Source organism: Onychomys torridus, chromosome 12 (genome assembly GCF_903995425.1).
Source record: "Onychomys torridus chromosome 12, mOncTor1.1, whole genome shotgun sequence".
Classification (NCBI taxonomy): domain Eukaryota; kingdom Metazoa; phylum Chordata; class Mammalia; order Rodentia; family Cricetidae; genus Onychomys; species Onychomys torridus.
The window spans coordinates 38,018,893-38,031,739 of record NC_050454.1 but is presented as its reverse complement, the minus strand read 5'-3'; positions in this window follow the sequence as shown (position 1 = coordinate 38,031,739).

The window sequence follows — 12,847 nt, the reverse complement described above, 5'->3', positions numbered from 1 at the left end:
AAAAAAAATCAAAACAAAATCCAAATGTCAGAAATTCCAAACAAAAGTTAGCACACACAAAAAGCATGGAGTCCATTTTTGTGCTAGCCAGCTATGCCTGGGTGTAGAGCCTGCCCTAGAGTGTGGTCGCTATATCCTTTGGAGAAAACTGATTTTCGCTATCCCAGTATGTATCAATTGCAAATAGTTTCTTGGTTAGGAACCCTATTCATAGACGCTTCCTTCTCAAGATCTAACTGAAATGTGATACTAATAGTCTTTTCCCTCCCTAATAGTCTTAATAATAAAAATCTGGAGTCAGATATTGGGGTAAAATCTGAGAGTTCAGAGAACAAAAGCAGCAGCCTCAGTTACCTCTTACTTCTCTGACTCCTCAGACCAGAAAAAGGCCGAGCTCCAGTTCTACCCCGCCTTATCACTTCCTGTCTCTGCCCAGCTATGTCACTTCCTGTCTCCTGTCTGTACAGACCTCCAAACCTCTATGGTTAGCTGGTGGCTAGCTCCACCTTCTGATCTTAAGGTGAGCTTTATTTGTTAGAGCACAAACAAAATTCTGTAGCTGAAGTTTTCTCTGGTCCTGCCCAGACCCACAGATCCTGAAGCCACTTGTAAAATAATCATTCAGAAGCTTATATTAATTAAAACTGCTCGGCCATTAGCTCAGGCTAACTATCAACTAGCTCTTACACTTAAAATTCAGCACATTTCTGTTAATCTCTATATTGCCATGTTTTCCATGGCGTTTACCTGTGGGCCATTACATGCTGCTGCCTGGTTGGTGGGATGGTGTCTTCTCCTTGTTTGCTTATCCACCTATACACATTTCTCCCTTTTGTCTACAATAAAAAAGGTTATAACCAATATAAGAAAAACTATATATAAAATAAGTACAATAGCTATGTACAATATATACAGGCAATAGTTACATTAACAATGTCTAGTCCATTAGTATTTGACAAATTCAGAGAAAATACTCCATTATCTATCCTATCTTGGTGAGTTCAAAGGGTTGTACCTAATTCAACTATCCTAACTTGCTTTACCAAAACTATCTTTTGATGTCTCTCAACCCTATGCACTTTAAACCTCTTTAGTGAATTTCTTTTCTGAAATTCATATATAGTCATAGAATTTATATAACTATAAAGTCTTCAACTCCATCAGAGACCTGAGAAGGAAATAATATTACTTGAGTAAGCTGGAAGTGCAGGCAAGCAACTTAAAAAAAAAAATGTGAGAAATGACAGAAACAGCTGGCTGCCTGGACAGTCCCCCAAGGTTCCTCTGCAACATTGGTGTGTCCATCTTCAGCCTACAGGCCTAGCATATCTGACAGACTATTTGCTGAAGCAGTATATTCTGAAGGGCTGTCCTACCTTGTCTTGGCAAAATTTGGCAATTACTTTCTTCTGTGTCTGGCTTGTCCACTTTGGACAGCATACTGTCGGTAGTTGAGGCAAGGGCATTTTTCTTGCCCAGTAGCTAACTTTTGCCACAAAGAAAGTAAACTCCATATGAAGTTTCTTCAATGCCCATCATCTTCTCTGAAGTAGATTGGTGCTACATGTCTCATTATCATAAAAAAAGAACCCATGCTATTAAAACATCCTTAAATGTCATATTCTGTAGATCTCTCAAGTGTTTGAAGACAATCTTTCTAAAATATATCTCTGATCTTGAAAACATATCTAACATGACCACAAGTTTGATTGTAATGACTAACTACTAACTTGCATTTCTTTATATACTAAGTAGTTGGTAATAACAATTTTCAAGGATTAGAAATTTGCATTACATTATTAAATAAGTTAAAGAGTTACAATACCTTGAACAAGTGTAGAAATGTATATACAGTATGTTCTAACAAAAATAATCTCAAATTTGTATCAATACACAAAGATCCATATCAATGTAAAATATTTAAAACTAGTATAGTAGTTGGTTTAAAAGTAGATTTGATAATCTACCCTTTTACCTTATGATAGCTATATCATATATACAGTATAACAAAAATAACCCCAATTTTGCAAATCAATTAGAATTCATGCTCCATCTACCCTCATCCCAAAGGCCATGCTACCGGCATTGGTGACTCTATTTTACCATCTACATCTGGGGTAGGACAACATTCAGACTGTAGTACTCAAGCTGCCTAGCCTTACTCTCTTCAGACTTCAGTCTTTGTAGCTATGAAAGTGCTTCATTTTCACCTAAGGAAGCTGCTGTGAGCTCAGAGTGACACAGAGTTAGAAAGAGTCTCAAAACGGCCAGGTGCTAGTTACTTGAGAGGAACTTGGCACATCCTACATAGCATCTAAAAAATGTCTCCAGAGCATGAGTCACATCACCTTGTGATAATCTTTGGGTTTTAGTAACTTCGGAAAAGCCACGTTTGCTTAAGAATGGCCCAGCCCAAGGTCTTCAAAGAATCATGTGATAAATCTCCCAGAACTCAAAATATTTGATTTGATAAATATATGCCATCACTGACTAGGATAATTTTACATAATCATGTAATTGTATAAATCCACAGGGGATAGGAAATGTGCTTAGTTCATTTTGAGATTAGTTGTGTTTATAGAACTGAGTTAACCTTCTTATTTTCTTTACTGCTTATAGTATAACTTCTTTTGCTGTCTGTGCCTATAGCAAAGTGATTCAGACTGCATAACACTTTCTTATTAAATGCTGCAGACTTCCCTTCCCCATAAGCTCAAAACAGGAGGTGAACATATGACTTTTTTCCTTACTGAGATGTTTTGTTCCTTATCCATATTATCCATAAAGCTAGAGACAGACTTGGTTCTTATATAAAATTACATGTACTCCCTCATGGGTACCTTAAGGTCATCTTTAGGGGCACTTGTAAAGAAGTAAATGAGATTGTATAGAAGATGTTTTCTAGCGTTGTATAGATGGACAGAGCCCAGCATTGGGATGGTAGGTTCATTTTTCTGTTTTTCTTTCTTAAATGATCATGAGTGGGGCCTGGAGAGATGGCTCAGTGGGTGAGAACACTTACTACTTCTCTTGCAGAGGACTCAAATTCAGTTTCCATCACCCATGGTGGATGGCTCAAACCACTTCTGTCTCCAATTCCTAGGTATCCAATATGTTCTTCTGGTTTCCAACGGTTCCTGCATGTGGCTGGTGTGTATACACACACTCAGGCATGCACACATACACATAAAATAATGAGCAAGTCTTTTAAAAATCATCAAGAACTAAAAGTGACCAATGCTCAAAGTAGTAGTCCTCAGGAACTGACAGTCTATAAATGACAATGCTCGAACTTCCAACAAGATGAGGAGCAAACTTCTGAATATAAACTGCTTTTGAATATAGAAGCAGGACTCTAGAGAATATAGAAGCAATTTTCTAGAGAAAATTATACACTGCTATTTATTCTTTAAAAGTTACATAAATTCTATGGGATAACTGAAGAACACCAAATTAGGTTTTTCACTTGAAATTTTAGTTAAAGCTACACACTGGAGACACTTAGCATTTTCCAGGCCCCATTTTGAAGGCTTATCATGAATATTGCTGATGAACACAAAAAAACCTCTGAGGAGGAACTGTAGCTGCTTCTCTGCATGTGAGGGAACAGAGAGCAAGAGACTAACTTATCAATAAAGGCCTACTACAGAGTCATAGAAGAATGGAGGATTTCACCTTAGCCACCCAATTTTTTAATAACATTAGACCAGGTCCCCTGGGGTTGGTAACCAAACACTGCCCATGGCATGCCAGGACAAGTTTTCTACCACTGAGATGTACCCCAGCCCTTCAGCAGGGTTTCTTGACCTTGGTCCTCTTGGTACCCATGTTAGTTTAGTACATTTTTGTGTGGAAAGTTGTGCTATGCTCAGTAGGGATGGAGCAGAATCCTTGGCATCTGTGGACTAGATGCCAAGTGCTGGGACCCCAGTTGTGACAGCCTAATAATTCCTAGACATTAGAGCATTTCTTCTGGCGGTACCCCACCCCAACTTTTAGATTTATACTCTGCTGAAGTTGATTTTCACTGTGTTCTTCAGAAGATAAATAAAAGGGCCCAAAGGGGTCTTATGATGATTATCTATGTTCAAGCTACCCCAAGGCAAGATTGGAAATTTAAGGGAAATTTGAGGTGTAGAAAATGTGGGGAAGTTACAGGTCGTGAGCTTGACAGGAAATTTAAATAACATGTCACCTCCTTCCATAAGCCAAGTTACAATAACTCCAGAGCCTTTACAGAGGCCTGGTGTATCTTCAGGAGGGTTGCTGGCTGGGTGCAGAACTGGAGATCTACCCCTCTGCTCTCAGTGGAGCAGCTCTTACAGAAGATCTCAGCACTGTTGCAAGGATCTGTAATTCCTAAGGCATGGCTCTAGAGCTTTGTGGGTGAAATGTGAATTGCAATCAGTGTTAATAGCTGCTTCTTTCCTTGAAGATCCCAAGGATGGGAAGCTGGTCTTGTCCCAAACAGCAGTCAGAAGCATAAAGCTGAGTGAGCAGCCTGCTTCTATACCCATTGGGGAATGCTTAGGTATGCTCTGGGCTGTTTGGGGAAACAAACTGGGTTCAGACCATCTAGAAGGTGACATAGCAGATGAAGAAAGCCAGTCATTAGGAGATGTGCTGACCCAAACGGGAAAGGAGACATGGCAGTCAACACAAGATCAGGCCAAGACTTAAAGTCAATTTCAATGAACCCTAATGTACAGACCTCCCAAAGAATCCTCACCTGCATTAATCTTATAACACAGACTACCACAGCCAGGTATATAACTTGTGGAACCCCAAACAAACAGAAAATGCAAGTAGTTTTAAAAACTGCCATTAAAATATTATGATATTAAAGTATTCTTTTCCATTGCACTACCACGGTGAATGCTTGATTGTACTGTTAAATGTTATACTGCATTTCAGGCTTGAAGGGTGAGTGTAGCAGGAATCTTAAAAGTTCTTATTAATAAAATCAAACCTGAGGCCAGTTATTGGGGTGAACACTGGAAGATCAGATAAGCAGAACAAGTCACAGCAACCTCACTTTGCCAGTTCCTCAGCTGACCCTATTTCCTCAGACTGGAAACCTCTGTGTCCTCATCCAGAATGAATCTCAGCTGAACTGCTGCTAGAAAGCCTGAATGCTTAACCAGCCAAATGCTTCTAGTTTCTGGTCTTCTCGCCTTGTATATCTTTCTCTTTCTGCCGTCACTCCCTGGGATTAAAGGCTCACTTCTTGGGATTAAAGGCATGAGTCACCATGCCTGGCTGTTTCCAATATGGCCTTGAACTCACAGAGATCCAGAGGGATTTCTGTCTCTGGAATGCTAGGATTCTTTTCTTTATCTTTTTGGGGGACCTGCCACCCAGCTCCCAAAGAAACCATTTTTATAGCCCCTGTATCTAGTGGCTGTATGTTCTCTGACCCCAGATAAATTTATTAGGGTGCACAATATTTGGGGGAACACAATACCACCACAGGTGAGTGCATAAGTTCACTTGTCCTTTGGGCCTTCAGTGCCATTCTAGTATACAGATGTTTAGGGGGCTCTGTGACCACCAAGGCCAGCCAAGTGTCAATCCCATGTGAGGCAAGAAGGAAGTCCAGTTCAACACAACTCATTACACAGTGTTGGTTCAGACTTCTAGAATCTGACACTAGGCAGTTTATTTTAGGCATCTTTAATATACAACACAATTTGGAAAAAGTTTCCTGGTGATAATTAACTTAATCCCATGTACACAATAGAGCTTAAGACATGACTGCATTGAAACTCCTTTTAAAGTACATGTGACCTTGTCCATAAAGATGGGTTCTATAGACCCACTACATGTGACATCTAAAGAGTCTGGGCTAGGATGTGGTACGGTTTTGATTACACAGATAGCACAAAGGTCATCAGGCTATTAGCTACCCCCACTCTCATTTATAAAGTACATGTGATATAAAGATGGGTTCTTTTTTTTTTTTTTTTAAAGATTTGTTTATTCATTATGTACAAAACATGTATGACTACAGGCCAGAAGAGGGCACCAGATCTCATTACAGATGATTGTGAGCCACCATGTGGTTGCTGGGACCTCTGGAAAAACAGCCAGTGCTCTTAACCTCTGAGCCACCTCTCCAGCCCAAGATGGGTTCTTTGTGACAGAGAAACAATGCTGAAGATAAGGGTCTAGAGGAGCCAGGTGTGGCCTAGCCATACAGAGAGCAGGGAGGATACCCTCTCTCTCTCTCTCTCTCTCTCTCTCTCTCTCTCTCTCTCTCTCTTTAATCTTTTTGGGGTACCTGCCACCCAGCTCCCAAAGAAATCACATGGAGGCTTATTATTAATTATAAATGCTGGCCTTAGCTTGACTTGTTTCTTGCCAGCTTTCCTTAAATTATCACATCTACCTTTTGTCTCTGGGCTCTTCCTGTACTCTTATTTCTGTAAGTCTTACTCTTACTCTGTGGCTTGCTGTGTAGCTGGGTAGCTGGCCCCTGGAGACCTCCTCCTTCTCTGGCTACTTCTGTCTGCCAGCCCCACCTATCCTTTCTCTTGCTTTGCTATTAGCTGTTCAGTTATTTCTTAGACCATCAGTTATTTTAGATAGGCACAGTAACATAGCTTCACAGAGTTAGACAAATGCAACATAAACAAAGTAACAGACCTTAAAATAACGTTGTACAACACACCAGGCTATTAAACATATCCATTCCCAGCCTTCTGGGTGAAAAATGGGTTATACATCTCCACCTTTGGAGCATGTTTAACATTCCTGGTTTCCCTAGTGCTTATCTGTGAGCACACAGATCTCTGTGCCCTCTACACAGGTGTCTTAGTTAGGGTTTTTATTGCTGTGAAGAGACACCATGACCACAGCAACTCTTTTTTTTTTTTTTTTTTTTTTAGACAGAGTTTCTCTATGTAGCTTTTGAGCCTGACCTGGAACTTGCTCTGTAGATCAGGCTGGCCTTGAACTCACAGAGATCCGCCTGCCTCTGCCTCCCAAGTGCTGGGATTGAAGGCATGCACCACCACTGCCCAGCCGACCGCAGCAACTCTTATAAAGTAAAACATTTAATTGAGGGGGCGGCTTACAGTTTCAGAGGTTCAATTCATTATCATTATGGTGGGGAGCATGACAGCATGCAAACAGACATGGTACTGGCCATACCCACTCCAACAAAGTGCCACTCCCTATGAGATTATGGGGGCTCATTACATTCAAACTACCACAACAAGTAAATCCATGAGTGTCAACAAGCTGTAGGGCCATGGGCTATAAATTTTTCCATCTCATTGTCCACTGTGCCAGGGTAAGCAAAATCAGTTTCCTGGAAATTGTTAATACCATAATCTACAGGGAGTGAGTCAAACATAAGAAGTGACAACCTCCCAGCCAGGTCAACTAATTTCCTGGAAATGGGCCGTGCAAAAGGCTTGCTTCAACCTGTATACTTAAGTTCTTAATGCCGTGGTCCCACAATTTTAATGTATAGTTAGTATCTGCAGTGACCACCCACAAATGCTGTGGGATGTATGAACTACCTTGACCTTTCCAGGACCTATATCATGGGCCATGCCACACAGAGGGCAGCCATGGGAACACTGCAAAAGCAAATTCAATTTCAAGATGATGACCTCAGATAATTAAATTGCCAAGGTGAATCCCTTGTATGCTTATCCCAGGCTGAAGGCTTATAAAGCTTCCCCTGCCTACAATTGACTATTCATCAGCAAACAGAAAGCTAAAACATGTCCTTAAATAAAAAAGATTTTGTCAGTTCTTTCTGTATTCTGCTTACCCATTCCCCAGCCTGAACAGAATGAAATGGAAAAGTTTAGGGAACAATGTGTTTAAGGTTGAAATTGTGCAGTATTTTCGTGACAGGTTCTTCAGATTGGATTTAAGGCCTAAGCTGGGGGGTGGGGGGAGTCAAGAGCGATTTGAGTAAGACTAGGTCTTAGTCATCATTCTAATGCTGTAAAGAGACCATGACCAACTGGGGCGGTCTAACAGTTTCAGAGACTTTGTCAGTTATCATCATGGTGGGGAGCATGATGGCTTGCGGGCAGACAGACGTGGTGTTGAAGTAGCTGAGAGTTCTAAATCCAGATGCACAGGCAGCAGGAAGAAAGAGACACTGCGCCTCATTTGCTCTTGTAAAACCTCAAAGCCTCACGCCCTCAGTGACACACTTCCTTCAACAAGGCCATACCTAGTCCATCAAGGCCATATCTCCTAATCCTTCTCAAGTGATATCACCCCTTTACTGATTAAACATTCAAATATGGCCTATGGGGGCTATTCCCTTCAAACTGTCACAATGCCTGAAAATATGTCTGTAGTAACAAAGTGTTTTGCATGCATAAATGCATGTCTTTACTTAGGTGGCTATTTATTAAGCAACTGATTAGTAACTAAGTAACCCCAAAGCATTGGGATCTGCTGAGGAGCCAAAGAGGAATAGCAGTATACCTCCTGTGACAATAATTAATACAAATAAATAAATCTTTGTTCTACCTACAATGAGGTCAAATTATTCTACATAAAGCATGGTACAGCAATATAATACATATATAGTCCATATTAACTAAGTAAAACTCATAAGTAATTCCATCAGCACAACTCAACCACAACCAAAAGAGTTAATGATAATACTGGGACAGAATCAAATAATGAAGAACTTGAAAAAAGTGGGCTGATTTTCTAAGTTGACACGTTGTCTTGATTACTTGGTGGCTTACATGCAACTAATTGCTTTGATTGTCCAAGGTCACACTCGCCACCATCCTTCATATAAATAAACAAGAACCATTAGATTATTTCAGTCTTTATTGGGATGTTACTTAGAATAAGATAGTTAGATAGATAGATAGATAGATAGATAGATAGATAGATAGATAGATAATCTTCAAATTGGAATCATTCCCAAGATATGTGCCATATCAGACTTTAAGAAAGTCATTTTGTGGACCAACCATATTTTCAGTTTCTACCTGTCATTCTTTTGTCTTGTATTTGTTCCTACATCTAAATTATATTATCTTTTCTAAATCACATTCAATTATTAGAAATCATTCTCACAAAACATTCTCTTTTTATTTTCCTGATCTCTGAGTCCTACATTTATTTAAAAACTATACTCTTTTCTCACTGATCCAATATTTAATATAAACATGACCTCACCCAGAGATACAACCTAATTAAACATATTTTAAGTTATTTTGGTATAGTGTGATTGTCCTAAAAATTTATTTGAGTGGTTTTGTTACTATAGCACCTCTTTGAAGTGTGAAATGCTCAGAAACACTTGAATTAATGTTCTCTGAGGAAATAAAGAAGCAGTGAAAGGGAGTGGACACTCCCTTTTCCTTTTCTTTTTTCTTCCCTCTTTCCTTGTTGACTTAGCTAGTTTGGGAAATGATGGAGCTATCTGTTACTTTTAAAGGATACAGGCTTGTATATCAAACGTTAGAAAGACTTCTTGGTTCATAATGGAAGTGTAATGCCATTTCAGACTCACCCACTCTTTATTGCTTAAGGTAAGGAGTTTTCAACCAGCAACACATTTGTTTGAAAGAGCTTTGCAACGTTTTTGTAGAAAATATCTTCTGTAACAAGTTGTGCTGATCCTAAGATGAAATGTGTCATCATATCCTTCAGATAAACTGATAATTAAACTGAGTTCAATATTTGCTACAACATTGATCAGTATATTGCCAAAAACTTCTATAGTTTTTCTCAGCTTATGAATTGTCTCTTCTACACTGGGCTCCATCACAGAACAGTGACATTATAGTACAGCAGGAGCTTGTACTAGCAATGGTGGCTATAGTGTTGCATTTCAATAAATGCCCCCTTCATTTTGGATTCCAGGGAATGGCCATGATGATTTTATTTACTGTAAGATAAGACAGGCATCTGTCCGACGACAACAAGGTTCATGGTTGTCTTCCTTCTTGACTCTTCTGGGTCCCTTCCTTTACTGTATATGTCTTTCCTATTGTAATAGCATGAATAAGTCACCCTCATAAACATCCACTGTTTTGACTTTCAAAGAGGTGAAAAATGTTGAAGATTTTTTTTTTTTTTTTGTCAAATCCAAGAGAATCAAACTGCAGTTGAAAAAGTGATAGGCTTTTGAAATTGAGTAGAACCTGATACATTGATACTTTTAAAGGACGTGTTCATGTGGTTCAAAAGAGGTGGCTTCATTTCATAAGTGAGGTCATAGAAGAGTGACATTGATTGTCAGGAAATTACAGTTGCCTCAGGTACAGAGGTCTATTTGAAATAGTACCTTTCTCTTGCATATTTGGGGGGAGTTGTATGATCTCACTGGAATTTTATGTTCTAATAATTATATTTTAGGAATAATTATTTTTCTCATTCATCTCCATGTCAATATGGTAGGATCATGCGTGGCACAGTTAAAAGTGAAAGGCTTTCCTCAGGAACACTAACCTAGTTGCAAGAATCAAGACAACGCAGCCACAGATTATGGTTCTGTGATAACTCATATGTAAACATTTCAGTCTCACATTTTCTACTATTTACTACCCCAGCAAAAGTGTGTGGCTGCAGTAGGAGTTGTAGATGTGAGCAGCTTTTCAATAAATAGGACTGACTTTAAAACAAGCATTTTTATATAATTCCAAACTTATAATTTATATTTATGATAAAACAGAGTGTCAGTTCCACTTAGGATAAAAATTAGCTAAGTGCTTCTTCTGATACTAATCTGTACCCAGAACTTGCGGGCAGACAGGTGGGAAAAACCAATATGGCAGGTTCTAATGGGAAAAAAAAAAACAAAAAAACGAGGGGGATTCTTATTTTTAAAAATGCTGAAATTTGAGTACAACTAGAAATGTATTTGTTTTCAAAGCTGATTTCATCTCTAAATATTTTAATGTTATGAAAATATATGATGGGAAATGATTCTGATGCTTTGTAGGTAAAAATAGATTAGGTAAACTACAGTGCATCTGGGGAAGGTGTAAGATAAACAGTAATGTGAGTGCTTAAATAGTAAATAAAAGTATATACAAAATTCCATTAGAAAAAAAAATGATGCTTTCTGTTCCTCCAGACCCAACCCCTCAGGCTCCTCCCTAGAGCTGTAACAGAACACCAGTTGCAGCCCCGCCCCCACCATCCTCATCTCCTGTGGATCCCAAAGACCATCTCTTCCTGACCTCCTTCCCCAACGCATGGGCTTACAGAAACTGAAGGGCAAGCTTCATGAGTCTGCACCAGGTCCTTTGTTGTGGCTGTTAGCTTGGTGTTTTCATGGGACTCCTAACAGTGGGATAGGTTTTATCTATGACGTTTTTATTTTCAACATAATTTTATTTATTACTTGGGAGTACAACATAATGTACCCTGATCACATTTACTTCCCTGTCTTCCCAGGTCCAACCACCCTTGTGACTTCTCCCAGAAAAAAGAAGAAAATACCAAGTCCAATTTGTGTTAGTTACCTATTCACTGGAGCATAGTCATACTCCTAGTAGCCAATCTCTTAAAGAAAACTGAGTCCTTCCTCGATCCTTCTCCTGCCAGAAGCCATCAACTGTGTAGAGCTATACTTCAGGATCCCTATCGTACTTTTAAAGAGTTCTCTTCAATGGCTTCCTGCAAATACATTTTTGGGGAACAGGGTGGGAGTGGAGGTAGGGAGCAAGGTTGTCACAAAAGCCTTCTACGTCTCTCATTCTCCACTGTGAGTATGCACTCATCAATACTGCTGCAAAAGAAGCTTCCCCGCCCTTCACAGTCAGTGGCAGCACAGATCATGACCTTCCACCTGGTTTCTGGCAGTACAGATCACAGCTGTCATCACGGCCAAAGACATCAACATGGCCTCTGGTGGCAACATGGCTGCCAGGACAGCAACATGACTTCAGGTAGCTTATTTCTGACTCTTTTGCCTGCTCTTGTGACTCTTTTCTTCCTGCTATGTTGCCGTGTCCAGCTTCAATGTGAGGGCTCTTGCTTCGCCTTATTTTATTGTGTCATGTTTAGTTGTTGTGCTTTGGATGCCTGTTCTTTTCTAGTGGGAGACAGAAGGGGAGTGGATCTGGGGAAGAGGCCAGGTGCTGGTGGGGAAGCCGAGAGGAGTGGAGGGAGGGGAAACTGTGGTTGGGTCGTATTGTATGCGAAAAGAATCTGTTTTCAATTGAAAAATAAAAAGTAAAACACTGGAATTGAATCTTAACTTTTATGATAATAAAACATGGAGAAATCTAAGTATAATTAGACTGAAAAAGAAAAAAGACATTATTAAAAGAAAACCTCAAGTAATATCATTAAAACATTAAATGTCTAGTTCTTGTTTGACATATTTAATCAATTGCTATCTATTCTTTTAAATAGTGAAGTTATACTTTTCTAATTATAACAAAACTATAAGCCAGTGTTCAAATATACCCTTTCATAGGTTTCCTTGAGTAGTTTTTGTAAACCTGCCCATTTCTATATTTAGAAAAGGTTTACAAGCTGGCTAGCTTAAAAAAATCTTACAAAGCAGCTTATGTTCTGAAATCCTCCCATTTTATCCAGGCTTATCCCTTAGTGAACACTCATGCACAGTCTGTTCAGGATTGTGATCAGTAAATGAAGTGAAAATTGAAATGAGGTAACTATTATATGCTGTCACATATATGTTTTCCAGATAACTGTGCTTTCATTCTTGAAATAAGAACCTACCCAGAAATCTTGTCTCTCCCTCGTAGCAATGAAGCTACAGGGAACAGTTCTGTTTCACAAATGGCAGATTTGATGAGAAGCATACCGACTAACATCCTTGCAGCTCATTCTGAATGGTCTGATAATTCCCTGGTGCAGTAAACTGATTTTATTT